Source organism: Muscardinus avellanarius (genome assembly GCF_963383645.1).
Source record: "Muscardinus avellanarius genome assembly, chromosome: X".
NCBI classification, from domain to species: domain Eukaryota; kingdom Metazoa; phylum Chordata; class Mammalia; order Rodentia; family Gliridae; genus Muscardinus; species Muscardinus avellanarius.
Window position 1 is genome coordinate 14,096,818 of NC_137792.1, and position 17,770 is coordinate 14,114,587.

At 35.1% G+C, this 17,770-nt stretch overlaps 1 protein-coding gene across 2 annotated transcripts in view; it reads right to left on the minus strand.

Annotated features, from left to right (window-relative positions):
- The window catches only part of RPS6KA3 (ribosomal protein S6 kinase A3), a gene marked incomplete at both ends in the record, with an annotated part of 148,444 nt that overhangs the window by 116,484 nt on the left and 14,190 nt on the right, over positions 1-17,770 (minus strand). The gene's annotated exons all lie outside the window — the stretch shown is intronic.

Sequence of the window (17,770 nt, forward strand, 5' to 3'; positions counted from 1 at the left end):
AAGAGCTTTGTTTTACAAACCTGTAAGAGAGTGATGAACCTCAACAGAAATGAGCAGTAAAGGAATAAAGAGTTCAGCCTTAGTACCAATCACAGGAATGCATTTAACCCAAAGATAACTTTTGCCTTACAAAAAAGCCAACACTTGGTGCTAACTTGGGCATAGATTTACTGCCAAAAAAGGTGTAAATTAGCACAACCTTTTGGGAAGGTAATCTCAATCTATTTAAAATAATATACACACACACATATAAAATTTCCAAATGTCCCATCAATTCTACTTCTTTTTTTTAGTAAAATGGACAAGTGTACAAAGATGTATATACAAGGATGCTCACCATAATTTTTTTTCCAAAAAGAACTCCAAATTGGAAACCTAAATTCCTAACAATAGAGAACTAGTTAAATATATTATGGTACATCCATATAATGGAATACTATACAGTCATCAAATGATGATAAAGATGTAAATTTATTGACATGGAAAGACAGTCACATGTAATAAGTGAAAAAGCAGTTTACAAAACAATATGAATTGTAAATGATCCCATTTTAAACAAATATATACATATCTTAATGTATATATTTGTATGGGAAAAACTCTGGAAGGATATACACCAAAATGTTAACAGTGGCTATCTCTAGGTGGTAGAATTTTAGACAATTTAAAATTTGTTTGTTTTTGCTTATCTGAATTTTCTAATGTGTTTACAATGTCTACGATGAATATGTACTACTTGTGTAATAAAAAAAAAAAAACAGAAGTCAAGAACACGTAGGGTCTATCTTTCCCTCACTGGAGAAAAGGAGTAGACCTGTGGCTGTTTATTAATTCAACAAGTATACAGGGATCTAAGCTAACCATCTTGGGAGCATTGTAATCTCAGAAGTAAAAGTCAGACCACCTATCACCCCATACACAACATGTGGCAGCTTCTCTGAGTTTGAACTTCTCTCTCTGAAGGCTTCTATTTTCCACTCATCCATTTATCTATTCATTTCACCTCATCATTGCTCTCCTCTAAGTACTGATCTGGAAATAAAAGGCAAATACAACATGGCCCTCATCTAAGAATGTCTATTGACCTATATAAAGGGCACCTTTCATTTTTACCCACTCATAGAGGATGTTCCTAGGTTCAGAATACTACAAAGCACAGGATTGGTGCCTAATATGTAGGAAAACTGGCGAAGTAGGATTAAAACTTTTGTTTTTCTAAAACACTTTCAGAGGCTACAATATTTCCCACTTCTACAGTCAGGACATCTAACTATCTCCAGGATACTTCTTTTTCCTAAAAGCTACAACTATCTATCCAACAGACTACAGATTGTCTTTATCCAAACCCCTCTCCCACCAAAAAAAATCCTTAAAGTAGCTCTTGAGAACACTGGTTTTGGAGTCAAACATGTAGATTCAAAATTCTGTTTTTTATACTACTAATTATGAAGCCTTAGAAATTATATTTAAGCTAAGCTTTCATTTCTTTATATAGAAAAAGATCTTAAAAATTTTATTTTTAGAAGGTTGTTGTGAAGACTAAAGGAGGTAAATATATAAACCCTAAGCACAGTAGCTGGCACTTAGGAAACAGTATTATTTGTATTGTGTATAAAATTTAATCACCTTAAATGTGGCAGACCAACCTGCTACTTCTGTCTTAATGAGTAGAACCATCACTCATCTAGTAATACAAACTAGATTTTCTTTTATTTCTTTTTTTGTGTGTGGGTCTGGGGATGGAACCCAGGGGCATTTGACCTCCGAGCTACACCCTCTGCCCTATTTTTTATTTTTTATTTTGAAACCGGGTCTCATTAAGTTGCAGAGGACCTCACTAAGTAGCTGAGGCTGTCCGCAAACCGAGATCCTCCAGTCTCAGCCTCTCGAATGCTGGGATTACAAGTGTGCGCCACCATGCCCGGCACAAACTAGATTTTCTCATTAATTGTAAACCACTATCTTTCTATAAAATAGATCTGTTCAATGGTTGTTCATTATTTGATTTTAGAACTCTTTAACTTGAACTACACTTACATTTTCCATTGGAATATAATTGCAGAACCATCTGCTCCTTGCAATTTTCAGTGCATGCAAAACTAGCATCATAATTTATAATTTAGTCTTAAGGCAAACTGATACAGAAGAAACAGCACTGAACTTCAAATTGGTAGACCAGGCGTAGAATCAAAGGTATTCATTCCACTCACGAGCTTTGTGATTTGAGGCAATTCAGACTTTATCTTAGCCTTTATCTTAGCCTTTATCTATTCAAATAGGGGACACCTGACCTTTCTACCCAAGGGGTTGTTATTTGGCTCAAAACTGAGATAACTCATATTTGACAAACTATCAAACTATATAAGAGCTATATGGATACAAATTATTATTAACATGAGGTAGCATCATGAAGATAAAATAATACATAAAGTTCTTTTTTATTTTTTATTTTTGGTGGTACTGGGGGTAGAACCCAGAGGCTTTCTACCTCCAGGCTATACTTCCAGACCTATATATATATATATATATATTTTGGAAACAGGGTCTCACTAAGTTGCTGAAAGCCTCACTAAGTAGCTGAGGCTGGTTTCGAACCCGTGCAATCCTCCTGTCTCAGCCTCCCAAGCGCAGGGATTACAAGCATGCGCCACCACGCCCGGCTTCTAAAGTTCTTTTGATCTTGGAATCAAAATAGTTAAGACTGATAAGGGAACTCAAAAACCTTGTTTCAACTACATATCATGTGTTTCAATTCTTTTTTTTTTTCAGCACTGGGGATTGAACCCAGGATTTTGCACATGTTAGGCAAGTGCTCTACCACTTGAGCTACATCCCCAGCCCTGTTTCAGTTTTTATACCCTGTTCTCACCTATGTTCGGACACTATAAGAAAAATGCAGACCCACCAGGCATTCTGCTATATTATTTCATAAAAAGCACTGCCAGCTAGATAAAATTCTTCATTGTATAGTAACTTTTCTCAGCCACAATCGGCTTAAGATGAATACTAATAAAGAATAACTTGCCTATAGGATATCCGCAAAGTCACAGGAAATTAATCTACAACTATGACCACAAATAACTCCAAGTCTTGTCTTCTCTAGATAATTCAGGTTTTTTGAATTTTTGTAAGAGAGATGAGACTGGTCACCATCATCTTTACTGTGAACACTCTGATTCGTGTTAAAGAGCGGTATGTGGAATTGCATGCAATTAACTTTCCAACCCTAGTACAAGCAATGCAAAGTAAAGGGCCCATCACCTCCTTTGACCGAGATAATAAACTACGCTAATGCAATTCACATCTGTATTACTTGTGCTATGCTAACAACAAATTGTTGACTGGTACTAAGTTTTCTATAGATTAAATCATTTTCTTCTTTACTTACATTATAACTAAGTCCTACATCCTCTATTCTATACCTGTTCTCACTCTTATCCTATAAATATACTTTATTTTTCATTAATCTTTTTCCAGCTCTGATCCTTGCTACTCATTCTGTGGACTGTATTCCAAAAACTCAGCATCTTCACTATTCAGCTTCATGTCCTCCACAAATTTTACAAAATAATTTTTTTTTATTTACAGTACTAGAGATTGAACCCAGAGGCAGTCTACCCCTGAGTTACACCCCAGCCCTATGGTTTATTCTTTATTTTGAAACAGGGACTAATTTTCAGAAGGCCTCACTAAGTAGCTGAGGATGGCCACGAACCTGATTCTCCTGTCTCCGGCTCCCAAGTACTGGGATTATAAGCATGCGCCACCAAGCCCAGCTACAATGTAAATTCTTTTAAGACTATTCAGCTAATTATCAGTATAAACTAACAAAACAATTTAAGAAAAAAAATTAAGTGAAACACGACCTAAATGGCATTCTATTCTCTACTATTTGCAAAAATATCTACTTCCTTTCTGAGTTTAACAGAGATTTAAAAATTGAAACATCTTACATTTTTGTGTGTGGTACTGAGGATTGAACTGAGAGGCATTCTACCTTGGAGCTACACTCCCAGCCCATTTTTTAATTATTAGTGTTTTTTGAAACAGGGTCTCACTAGGCTGCTGAGAGTTTTGCTAAGTCCCTGAGGCTATCCTTGAATTTACCATCCTCCTGTCTCAGCCTCACAAATACTGGAATTACAGGTGTGCAGCACCATGCCTGGCTCAACTTAATTTTTAAGGTAGGAAAGTATGAAAGCTGATGTCATCTTACATGTTAGAGAAAATGTACAGTCTTTCTTATCAAAAAAGCACCTTTATTTCAGCTGGGTGTGGTGGCACACGCTTCTAATCCCAGCATTTGGGAAGCTGAGACAGTAGGATCGTGGTATGCAGACAGCCTCAGTTGCTTAGTGAGGCCCTTTGCAACTCCGTGAGACCCTATTTCAAAAATAAAGAATAAAAAATAGGGCTGAGGATGTAGCTTGGAGGTAGAATGCCCCTGGGTTCCATCCATAGTACTGTAAAAAACACCTTTATTTCAATGAACCTTTTGTATCATTTCATCAAAATGAAAACTCAAATATTATCAGAATTGAGCATCAAGTGACTTCTGCAGTTAAGTTTCCTTTTTGAAAAATGACCCTTGGTTTTCATTAGAGATTAGGTTACATGAATCATCAGCCTGACTCAATATTGAACATTCTTTAATCTCCAAGGTTCAAGAAAGAGTACAAATTAAACAAGAAAATATATTTCCTTAAATTTTAAGAAATAGAAAAACCACACATGCTCTGAAGCTGGGAAGTTCCAGGTTTAAATCTCAGCTCTGTTACTTACTGGCATAAATTGGATAAGTTAACTTTACATCTAAGTTTTTTTCATTTATAGGATACATATAATGTCTACCTCACAGGGAATTAGAAGGATCCTCAAGAAAAGGAGATAAAACTAAATGCTACTTCTTTCCCCTTCTTTTGCCTCAACTGACTATGTAATACTTGCATATCTACAGATAACTTCTAAAGATATAATGTAACCAAGATGCCTGTCTTACCCCTTATTATAGCGAATTTCCTGCCAAGCCGGGTAGAAGAGATCATTTATATGTGTGCTATATTTCTATACAATGTGGCTAAAGAATGAATATGGACAAAAAATAGTTTAAAAGTGAGGCAAATGTATTTATCCTCTCTCATCCCACCACAATGCCTGCCAGCCAAAAAGCTGCAGAGCTTGGCAGATTGTACATATGCAAATATGATGTGAAATACTGGGAAAGGTTAGGAAATGCTAATCATGCTTTATTTTGTTAGTCTGAAATGTGGAAAAAGTCACAAATTGGAATAACCTACAATATGGGTCTCATCGGAACAAATCAGATAAAGGAGACTGTTCGCTTGAGATTCAGCAGGAGCTGTTTTCAAAACAAACCTTCAATGTTTTATAAAATTATCACTTAAAATCATCTTCCAGGTTCAGAGAAGAACAATTAATCAGTAAATGCTGAACCAAGGTTTCAGGCCCTCTAAAGAACTCCCAAGTGTTTTAAAGGAAATGCTGATATGTTAAAAATAAGAATATTTTCTTAATTTAAAAACTTTTCTTTTGTTGTGATGTCATGTAATAACAGTGCACATTGTCAGGCTGTTGTCTGATATTCTCTGAGGAAAATATGAATTTAAAATGGAGTCCAGCAGGCTACAAGTACACTAGGCCTAAAAAAGTGATGTGTGATTGATAAAATTCAACCTTGACTTTTCTAAGACATATCAACTACTGATGTTCTCTTACCTAGAAATGAATGTACATACGAACATTGGTAGAAAAGGATTCCTCACAGAGAATAACAGTCTGAAATAACAAGAAGGGAGGAGGAAAAGAAAGGGTCCAGAGCCATAGTGAATTAATATGGAGACCCAGGTTGTAGGAAGGAGAAAAGACCACACCTTTCTTTTTCAACCCCCCTCAAGTTCCCATAAATATATCTGCCTTCCAAACTCCCTGATATTCACAGTGGATTTCCTGTCCAAAGCCTGTGCAGTAGGAGTTTCCTCATGAAGGTGCTGAACATGAGGCATCAGAAACCTCTCTCCAACTTTGGTTAAGACACCATCACACTGTTCAGAATCCAAAGAATCTTCTATGCAATCACATTGAAACATAAGCAACAAGCATTTATATTCTTAATAAGGAATGTATATAATCCTTACCAATGTGACAGGATTAAGAATCAGCTCCTCATTTATCCTAAGGAAATATCAGAGATGTGCATAAAGACTTATGTACAGTGATATTCATCATACTCATTATACTGAAAAATAGAAAACAATCTACATGACCAACAGGGGACTGGTTAAATAAATCATAATACATCTATTCATATGTAGGAATACTATGCAATGGTTAAAACCAGGGCCTCAAAGAAAAATTAATGATGCAAAAATGTTTTCAATATATGAAATTAAAAGGATACAAAACTGTAAGTATGACCCCAATTTTGCACCCTCCCTCCCAACATGGGTGCATGTACTTGGCAAAACATATAAAATTTTATCAGTAGTTACCTGGGCCATAGGACTTTCTTCTTTGTATTGTCTATTCAAAACTATATGCATTTATTATGTGTTATTTTATAAAGAGAAAAAACAATAAATGTAATTTTAAAAATCAGTTTATTTCTAGTTACAGTGCCCTTATACTTAATTTGCTATTCCTCTAGCTACAAAAGACCTGTTAGTACCCAAGATTGTTCTACTTTCTAGACTAAAGTAGGAATGGCCTCTGCTTATAGCTACATTTTAGTTTTATGAGGACCCTTTTAGAAGATTTTTATTTTAATTTTTTCTGGTCCTGTGGGTGTGGCCTCCAAAAATAAGTTTTAGGCCTGAATCCACCTCATGTTTTTGAAGTGTACCCCTAAGGGAAATTCTGCTTATGAAACAAGATATGTTGATAAGAATAAAGAAATGAAAACACAGTAGCCAAAAGTAAGTTTGTATTGTGAATAGCAAGTATTAGAACTGACACTGCAGAAACAGAATCCATACCACAGAGGACAAACTTGAGTAAATGAAAATAAAAAAATAAAAGTTAAAAAAACTATGGAAGACAGACATAGAAATAATCTATGAACAACAGATGTTCCTAAAGAAAATAACAGTGCAAGTTTAATTAGTCAAAAGTATAAGAAAACTTTCCAGTTCTGAAAAAAATACCTGAGACTGGAGACTGAGAAGGTTCAACAGAGATCATCAACACCAAGACATGTCCTGGCAAATGTTTTTAAATTTCAAGGATAAAGATATAATCCTACAAGCATACAAGCAGAAAAAAATAGGTTATTTCAAAGGAACTAAAATCAAATTGACCTCAGATTTCTGATCTGCAACAATAAAATGCCAGAAGACAATGAAGTAATGACCTACAGGGAGTTGAAAGGGAAAGGTTAAGATCTAAGAATTTTATACCTCACCCTAGTTTTTCATGTACAAAGGTCACAGGAAATTACTCTTAGATCTATAAAGTCTTACAAAATATTATCCTGGCAGTATCTTTTGAAAATAAATTGTTCCATGGTACATCCTTCTCATCAAAAGAGTATTTAAAAAGAGCTCAAGAATTTTGAGGTAGAAAATAACTAGTAAAGTATACTGACATCAACTTAATCTAGAAACAACTGAATAAAATAATCCCACTAAAGGAAAAAAGGTCAATAATGAAGAGTATATAATTGATATAAGCATATAAACAATATAAATGAAAAGGCACTTTGGAAAGTTAAAAGTAAGATTTGTAACTTCAGGCTAAATTAATGTGGGCTCAAAGTATAAGATGTAGTGGGAAAAGCAAAGATTCTAAATTCTCCATCTTTCCTAAAAGGATATATAACAACCATCATATTTAGTAATTTATAAATTTTGTAATGTTTTGAAAACCACACAATAATCAAGAAGAGATGTTTATTACAGTCAAAATCACTAAAGAAGATAACAAATGACAGATACTAGTAACAGTACTTTATGCAGGCATTATATTCAACCCTAAGAACATGAGGCAAGTATATCACCCCCACTTTACAGTTGAGGAAACCAAAGCTCAGAAAAGTTAGTGAATGGCAGAAACAGGATTTAAACCCAGGCCTTTCTCCCTCATCCTTCCTTCTATATTCACAACCTCTTCACAGAACAATTCATACAGCAGAAGGAAAAATAAATACAAGGAAAGAATAAAAAATAATGCAACAGAAATCATTCCAGAAGTAATAATGTAAGAAAGTAAAGTTTAAAGTAACCAATGAAAAGAGAGTGACTGCTTGGTATTTGATGCCACTTGTAGAAGTATTGTTTTTGAGTGATAAAAGGCAGTTGTGTATTTTAAAAATTCTTTATCTTTTAAGAAATATAAATTCAAATATTTACATCTGAATTGATATTTCTAGGATTAGCTTCAAGGGGAGGGCTATGGGGAAGCAAGTGGAATGGGGAAAAGAATAAATGAAATGACTGGCCACAAGTTGAGGCCAGGCCATAGAACATGATGGTTCATTACTCTACTTTCACTTTTCTACTATGTATTTGAAATGTTTCATAGTAAAAACATATATAATTTAAAGAAATAAACAATTATTTACTGCTTTAATAAGAAACTCAAAATAGGTATATAGAAGTAGAAAGAAAAAGAAAGTAAATATTTGTAACATTAATATAAAAGTAAAATGTGAGACAAAAGCCGTAAGCTGATATAAAGGCCATTTTATTTGGACTCAAGATATAATTTATACTGAAGACACACAGTAATAATAATTCTTATCATTTACTGAGCTCTAATACACCAGGCAAAGACCAAGCACTGTTAATTATCTTGGATGCTTCTAACAACTTTGTGAGGCATTTTCACCAATATACAAATGAGAAAAGTAAGCAAAGATGGGTCTATTAATATTTTTAAGTACTGTAGTCCCAGCCCCTAGCAAAATGTCTGGCACACAGTAGGTGCTCAATAATATTTGTTGACTACATGAAAAAAAATCTAATATCCTGCTCAAGGCAAAGCCAATATTCAAATACATACCTAAATCTAAGATCCCTACTCATAATCATGTAAAAATCCTTTAATAGTAATAGTACAGATGTTTCCTTCAGGATATGTCTCTATTTTTTTCAGATTTTGTACAATTAGCATGTGTTATTTTTTAAACACAAAATTTATCAAAAATAGCAAATGCATAATCGTACTGAACATTTAACCACAGACTCAACAAAGCACAACCACAAAGCACAAAAGCAGATGCTTTGGGACTATAACATGAAATAATGGAAACAAAGCAGATGGGAAAATTTTAACACACTAATACCAACTAGAATAATAAATAAGGACAAAGCATTTAAAATATACTATGATAGATATAGAAAATCATAATGCAAAAAGACTATGGGCTCTTAAGAAGTTATAAAAAGTTCTAGGTCATTAAGTAAATCTAACAAATTTTAAGGGAAGAATAGTAAAGATTATGTTTTCTGATTATGATAAAAACGTGAGTAAGGAAACTAAAACCTAAAGCAGTCTCTTAGAAAGAAATATTATTCTAAATAACTACTGGATAAGGAAGTTTTAATAGCCATAATTTATCTGGTATCTAATTTCTTCAAATAACAGTGCTAGTTGTATTATACATACTCGCTTATTGAATCCCAATTAATCTTAATAAATCATGAGGTGTGATGTTATATATAGTAGAGAAGAAAAAATTAAGAGTTCATATTTGTCCAAGATACAGTGCTATTAAATATACAGATAAAATAATTGAACCCAAGTTCGAATTAAAATCTCCTGTTTGTGCTTAGAAATGCTATTATATTACTGCTAGAATTCATGTACAGAAATCTACCTATGTTCATTTATCTCTGTTCTTAAAATTTTATAATCAAAGTGGACAAAACTAAAGTTCTCTCACATATCATGTTCTAAAACTGTCCATTTGTTAAATACATTATTTTAACAAATTTTCTAATGTATCATCGATTAGGCATAATATATTATTTTATTTTATTTTTTTGGTGGTACTGGGGGTGGAACCCAGAGGCTTTCTACTTCTGGGCTATACTCCCAGACCCATTTTATATTTTATTTGGAAACAGGGTCTCACTAAGTTGCTGAAAGCCTCACTAAGTAGCCGAGGCTGGCTTTGAACCTGCGCGATCCTCCTATCTCAGGCTCCCAAGCTCGGGGATTACAAATATGCACCACCACGCCCGGCAAGGCATAATATTTTAAATCACATAATCTCCTAGAAAGGATTCCTTTAAATAATATTCATTCTTACTAGAGCAATGAAAAAAGGAAAACAAACTAGATAAACTAAGGAATATAAAGTAAAGATAATTTGCCACTAAACTTACTTCTAGAAACCACTGTGACCCTAGAATAGTTACCTTTATTTCTGGTACTTTATCTACAATACACAAGAAATCTATAGAACCTTGGCCAGCATAGATTTGAAAGTCTGCCACTATCTGTCAGTGATACCCTAAGCTTCTCTGAATTGTGGTTTCTTTAACCATAAAATATTTGGCTGAGAGAGTTTTCCCATTATGAAAGTTTTATAATCTTTTGCCTATAAGAATTAATGTTTCAGACTAAGATTATTTAGGATTTGTGGGATTTTTACATGAGGAAATTACTGATTTTATATTTAAAGCTGTTTTTATATTTCTAAGTCTAATCCCTCTCTTTTTTCTGCATTCAAAATAGTTTTATATACCATCTGTGGTATATTTGTTCCCCAGTATAAACTAAGATAATGCCAAAGAATCGATTGTACAAATGCTATCAATTACCTGAAAAATAAAAAAAAATGTTCTGTGCACATTAAGGAACCTAACACAATTTTATAATTTAATTTTCCACAATTCAATCTTATATTATTCTTAATTTCTTAGTAGAAAAACACTAGTGAAGTCTCCACTTTTTATTTTTGTTTTAAATTTTATGGTGCATTATAATCTTACATCATAATGAGGTTCAAAGTGATAAGAGACAACAACACTTGGTGACCTTCCTCATGTCAACTTTCTAAATCTCCTGCATCGACTCCTAATCTTATTCCTGCCTTTCTAATACATTCAAAGTCTACCTCTTAGTATAAAATGGTAATATTTCCCAAACTTGCCTGATGATCAGAATTACTTAAGATTCCTGTTAAAGATACATTACCTGGAGGATGGGGATATAGCTCAGTGGGAGAGTGTTTGCAAGGCATGCATTGAGGCCCTGAATTCAATTCTCAGGACCATGTACGTACATACAGAAAGATACACTACTGGCCTTCCTCCACATGGAGACTGAATGAGAAGCCCCATGATTTAGTTATCCTTTAAACAGGCAGCTTAGATGACTCTTGTCATTAGGTAAGTATAGAAAATCAGTGTAGAGAAAAAGATCATAATCAGGTGATTATGATCTTTAGAGACTGACATACCAAATTTCTAAATCCAGCTTGTTTTTGTCCTTTCATAGGTATGACTTTGGGCAAGTGATATAACATGAGCCTCAGTATCCTAAGCCAGTATTAGATTTGCTACTAGTTATGCCAGAGTTTGTGGTAAATTTAGTATGCCCAGCTATGGTGGGTGTTCAGCAAGTGTCAGCTTCTCTTTCTTTCTGTTTCATTTGCCAGGGGAAATGATATATATTAATATCTGAAGCCGGGCGTGGTGGCGCACGCTTGTCATCCCAGCATTCGGGAGGCTGAGACCTGGAGGATCGCGGTTCGCGGACAGCCTCAGCTACTTATTGAGGCCCTCTGCAACTCAGTGAGACCCGGTTTCAAAATAAAAAATAAAAAATAGGGCAGGGGGTATAGCTCGGGGGTCAAAAGCCCCTGGGTTCCATCCCCAGACCCGCCAAAAAAAAAAAAAAAAAAAAAAAAAATTGAGAGGATTTTGAGGAGTCCTTTGCTCTAATGTGTCAATTTCTACTTCTGGAGCTAAAATCCAAGTTCAAGATAACCCATACTTGGGTTGGCTAATTAAGGAGTCTGAGGAACAAGCCTAATGATTTATTCTGGCTGGTTTCCTGTATGGCTTTCCTATCCAAAACAGATGCAAAATTACTCTGGGTTCAATGATCAGGCTCTTATTTTTTTGTGACTATGGCAAAATCACCTGGATATGTTTTCTTATCCATAAAATGAGTGATACTTAAACATCTATTGAACCTAATCTGATATTGATAATACAGCCATGCATAATCACTTTAAACGTATACAGTGTTACAAACATCCTTTATGCACAATTTATTTAAACTCTTATAACATCTTAACTTCCTGTTGAAACCAAGAAATTGACACTAGTACAATGCACAGATCTCATTCAGATTTCACTGCTTTTATAGGTACGTACGTGTGTGTGTGTGTGTGTGTGTGTGTGTGTTCTATGCCATTTTACCACATTTGTAGGCCTTTGTATACATCATCACAGTAAAGATATTCAACAGTTTATCACCATCATGATATCTTAAGTTGCCCCCTTATGATCTTCTCTTCCTCCCTTCTCCCTGCTCCCTGGTGACCACTAATCTACTAATCTACTCTTCACTTTTGTAATTCTATCATGTCAAGAATGTTTTATAATTAAATAATAGAGCATGCAGCCTTTTTGTTTTTTAGTATAATTCCTTTGAGATTTATCTATGTTGTCTTGTGTGTTGATAATTCATTCCTTTTCATTTGCTGACTAGTAGTCCATGGTGTGGATGTATCATGGACTGTTTAATCATGTACCATTGAAGGATCTTTGGTTTATAATTTTTGGATATTATAAACAATACTGCTATCTTTGTTCATGGATAATATTTTATATTGACATGTTTTTTTTTTTGAAGATTTAAAGAAGTTTATTAGAAAGAAATACAGAAAATAGAAATACAGCTCCATACCAGACTGGCATGGAGGGGTGACTCAAAATGAATTCACCCTATATTGACATATTTTAATTTCTCTGGGAAATTGCCCAGAAATACAAATGCTCAGTCGTATAGTTAAGTATATGTTTAATTTATTAAGAAACAAATGATTTCCCTGAAGACCTCTAACATTTTACATCCCCACCAACAATATATCTAGTTTATCTGCATTCTCACCAACACTTAACACTGTGACTTCTTTATTTTTGCTATTCTAACAGGTGTGTGCCATCTCGTTGGGGTTTTAATTTTCACTTCTGTGATGGCTAACCATGTTGAATATCTTTTCACAGGCTTATATGCTATCCATATAGTCTCGTTGGTGAAGTGTCTCTTTTGTTCATTTTCTAATTGAATCGTGTCTTTGCTCCTCTTGAGATTTTAGAATTCTTTATATGTTGTAGATAAAAGTCCTGTATCGAGGTTTGCAAATATACTCAATCTGCACCTTATCTTTTCATTCTCCACAGGGTTTTTTTCATTGAGAAAAACGTTTTAAGTTTTGACGAAGTGCAATTTCATTTTTTCCTTTGTTATTTATTTTTATTGTTGGCATTGGGGATTGAACCGAAGGGTGTACTACGTAAGCGTTACTGCCCCAGCCTTTTTTTATTTAAAATGTTGAAATAGTGACACCTTAAGTTGCTGAGGCTGCCCTCCAACCTGTGATGCTCCTGTCTTAGATTCTCATGTACCAGGATCACAAGCATGTACCAGTGGGCCTGGTTAGCTGTTTTTTCTTTTATAGACTGTGATTTTATTGTCAGGTCTATGAACTCTTCATTTAGCCCACAGGTCCAAAGATTTTTCTCCTGTGTTTAAATTCTAAAGGATTTCTAGTTTTATATATATTGCAGTACTGAGGATGGAACTCAGGGGCATTCTACCTCCAAGCTACATCCCTGGCCCTATTTTTTATTCTTTATTTTGAAACAGGGTCTCACTGAGTTGAAAAGAGCCTAAGTAGCTGAGGCTGACTGTGAACCACAATCCTCCTGTCTCAGCCTCCCAAATTACAAGTGTGCGCCACCATGCCCAGCTTAGATTCACAACACATTTTGAATTAATTTTCATATATGAGGTGTGAGGTTTGGTTTAAGGTTCACTGATTTACCTATGGAGGTGTAACTGCTCAATGCACCACTGTTGAAAAAGTTATCTATTCTTCCTTTATCAAGCTATGTTTACAACTTTGACAAAATTAGTTGGTCATACTTGTGTGTCTATTTCTAGTTGTATTTTGTTCCATGGGTCTATTTTTTTATCTCTTTGCCAAACACCAAAGTATTTTGATTACTGACGCAATATAGTAAATCATAAAATCAGGTGAAGAGGCTCCTACCTTATATTTTAGATATTTTAGCTTCTTATAATTTTCCACTTAAGAATAAGCTTGTGTTAAGCTGATAAAGCTGAGGATAACTGACACCTTTACTTATTATCTATGAGCATGATACTTCATTGGGATATTTTAGTTTTCAGCATACAAGTCCTATAGGTGTTTTATAACATTTATACCCACATTTTTAGCAATTACGATGATACTGTGCTATTTCCATTTCTACACATTTGTTGCTTATATACAACCTATTCTTGTATGCTAAGCTTGTAACTTACAACCTTGCTGAACTCATTTAGTAGCTCTAGCTTTTTATAGATTCCTGGGATTTTCGCTGAATATCATCATGTACCTGTGAATATGGAGTTTTATTTCTTCCTTTTAAATGTGTTTTCTTACATTTCCATTTTTTGCCTATTATGTTAGTAAGAACTTTCAGGATGATGTTGAATAGTAGTTCTGTGAGTGAAAAACTTTGCCTTATTACTGATCTTAAAAGGAAAGCATTGTTTTTTTTTAACCATTATGATGTTATTTAGCTAGGGGTTTTTAATCACTTTATCATGTTGAGAATGTTCCCTTCTGTTCTTTGTTTTTACTATGTTTAACTTAGCAAAATGTATTTTCTGCATTAATATAATGTGATTTTCCTTTTTAGCTTGTTAATATGCTAGACTACCTTGAATGACTTTTGAAAACTGAAACATACCTTGGAATAAAACTCAGCCTATATTGTTCTTATATGTTGCTGGATTTGTCCCTTGGTAATATTTTGTTGAGGATTCTGTATTATTTTTCTTGAGGGGCATTGGCGTGTAGTTTCTATCTTTAAGTTTGGGTGTCAACATAATACTGGTCTCATAAAATGAACTGTGAACCATTCCCAATATTTTCTGGAAGACTGTAGAATTCCTTATTATTTTATTCCCGATATCCCAAGTTTCCTTCTATCATCATTTGCTTTCTGTTAGAACTACCTTTAGCCATTCTTTCCGTATGTGGTACTGACAAACGTTTAGCTTTCCTGTATCTCAGACTGCTTTGTTTTCATTCTAATTCCTGAAGGATATTTTAACTGGGTATAGAATTCTGGGTTCAGTTCTTTTCCTTCAGAGCCTGAAAAATGGCCTGCTTCTGTAGATTTTGGTGGGAAGTCTACTGTTATGTGAATCGTTTTCTATAGGTAATAATAGCTCATTTCTCACTAGTTGCATTAGTGATTCTTTGATTTTCAAAAGTTTGATTTAAAATTTGTATACTTTTATTGATGCATTATAGTCTCACATTGTAACGTAGTTCACAGTGATAGTGACATACATGCACACAGCACTTGGTGGGCTTTTCTTCTGCTCCCTCCCCAATCGCCACCTTCCTTATACAGGATATTGACATTCACATTGGTATTCTTACAGATATACATGGCAGTGGAACTGATTAACTGTCGCAAAATATACTTCAGGTTTATTGTTTTAGCCATTTTAAGTGTAGAATTCAATGATGTCATGTATATTCATACTATTGTGTAACCCATTATAACTTGCAAAAATGAAACTTTATACCCACTGAAAAATAACGTCCCACTCCCCCCCACACACCATGGTAATAAGGATTGAACCCAGGGGTATTTTAACTTTGTACTTTATCCCAGCCCCATTTTAAATTTTTGAAACAGGGTTTAAGTTGCTGAGGGCTTTGCCAAGTTGCTGAGGCTGGCCTCTAACCTGCAATCCTCCTGTCTCAGCCTCACAAGTACTAGGATTACAAGCATGCACCGTCATTCCCAGATACTTTCCACTTCTATTGATTCTAATGTGTCTAGGAGTACATTACTTGGTTTCATTTTGTTTTGGGTTCAGTCAACCTCTGAAATCTGTAGGAGTTTTCCAAATTTATGGAAATTTAAACCATTAAATATCTTTAGGTTCGTCTTCTCTTTCTAGGACTTTGATGACATGATTAAGTCTTTTGTTAATGTCACCCATGCCCTTGAAGTTCTGTTCATTTATTCTAGCCTCTTTTTCTCTAATGTTCAGATAGAGCAACTTTATTGTAACAAATTCTTTCCAGGCATCTCCATTCTTCTGGTGAGCCAGAAAATGGAGTATTCTCCATTTTTTTAAACAATAACTTTGTTATTGTATTTTTCAGTTCTAAAGTTTTCATTTGGTTCTTTCTATCTTCTATTTCTTTTCCAAGGCAAAACTTTCATTTAAGCATGTTTATGATTGTTCACTGATGGAATCTTTGCAATAGCTTTTCTGAAATCTTGGTCAGCAAATTTAAACATCTGAGTCATCAGTGTTGATGTCTGTTAACTCTTTTCTCATTTATGTTGTTATTCTTGGTATAAGTGATTTTTTTTACTATCTAATGAATTTTTTGTGGTACTGGAGATAGAACCCAGGGGGCTTCTACCTCCAAGCTACACTCCCAGCCCTATTTTTTATTCTTTATTTTGAAACAGGGTCTGAGTTGCAAAGGGCCTCACTCAGTAGCTGAGGCTGTCCACGAACCTCTATCCTCCTGTCTCAGCTTCCCAAATCCTGGGATTACAAGCGTGCACCACCACGCCTGGCTGTCTAATGAATATTTTGGCTGGATCCCATTTAATCTTTTGGGAGGCAGTTCCCCTGTTGAGGCATAGTGGGAGGGGGAGATTGAGCATGTATGTTCAGCTTCCTTCTGAGCTTCACCAATACTACCCAGGCAAAAAACAGAGTAATGACACACAATATGTTGTTGCAGACGGGTAAGATGGAAATTCAGCTCCACTCTTGGTCCCAGCACCTTGTACCCTTTGAGTGAGGGTGTAAGTTCAGCTCCCTGCTCAGCTTCACTGATGACAGGGAAGGAGAAAAAGAAGAGGGCTAACTTACACTTTTTTGTTACTATATTACAGGATCAAAAGTTCAGCTAACAACAGGGGAGAAGGGAAGGGAACAGCTCCATCAACTGCCAATTGCTCATCTCTCCTCTGGGCCCCACTGACATCAGTTGGAGTGGGAAGCAGTGCTGGGTAGCCTGCCTTCAACCATTGTGTTCTGCCTTGTTAATTCTGGCTGAGGGTAGACGCTTAGTGTAGACGAGCCTTGTGAAGTCTCATTACCTGTGGGTTGGGGTAGAGGCTCAACTGGATGCCACTGACCATAGCTGGGGAGAGAACCGCCTCCTTTTGCTTGGGGACACCAAATTGCTGCCTGCGTTCGCTAGGAAGGAATGAGCGATTAGGTTCCTGTTTCTCCAGGCAACACCACTGGGCTAGGTAGTCAGAGCACTGTTATTTATTTGAGAGTAGAGTGGGATTTTTAGGGTGGTATTTGGCTAGAATAGGGTATGCACTGTCATAAAGGTTTAGACCTGTTAGGCTATCCTATCCCCAGCTGTTTGGCTGAAAAGAGTAGTGTTTAAATTCTTTGTATTTGTTGGTGCTTTTATAGCACTGTCTGAATATATAGGAGGAAATAAGAAAACCTAAGGAACCCATTACTTGCAGTATTCCTTGAGTCTCGAGCTCCACAGGCAGTA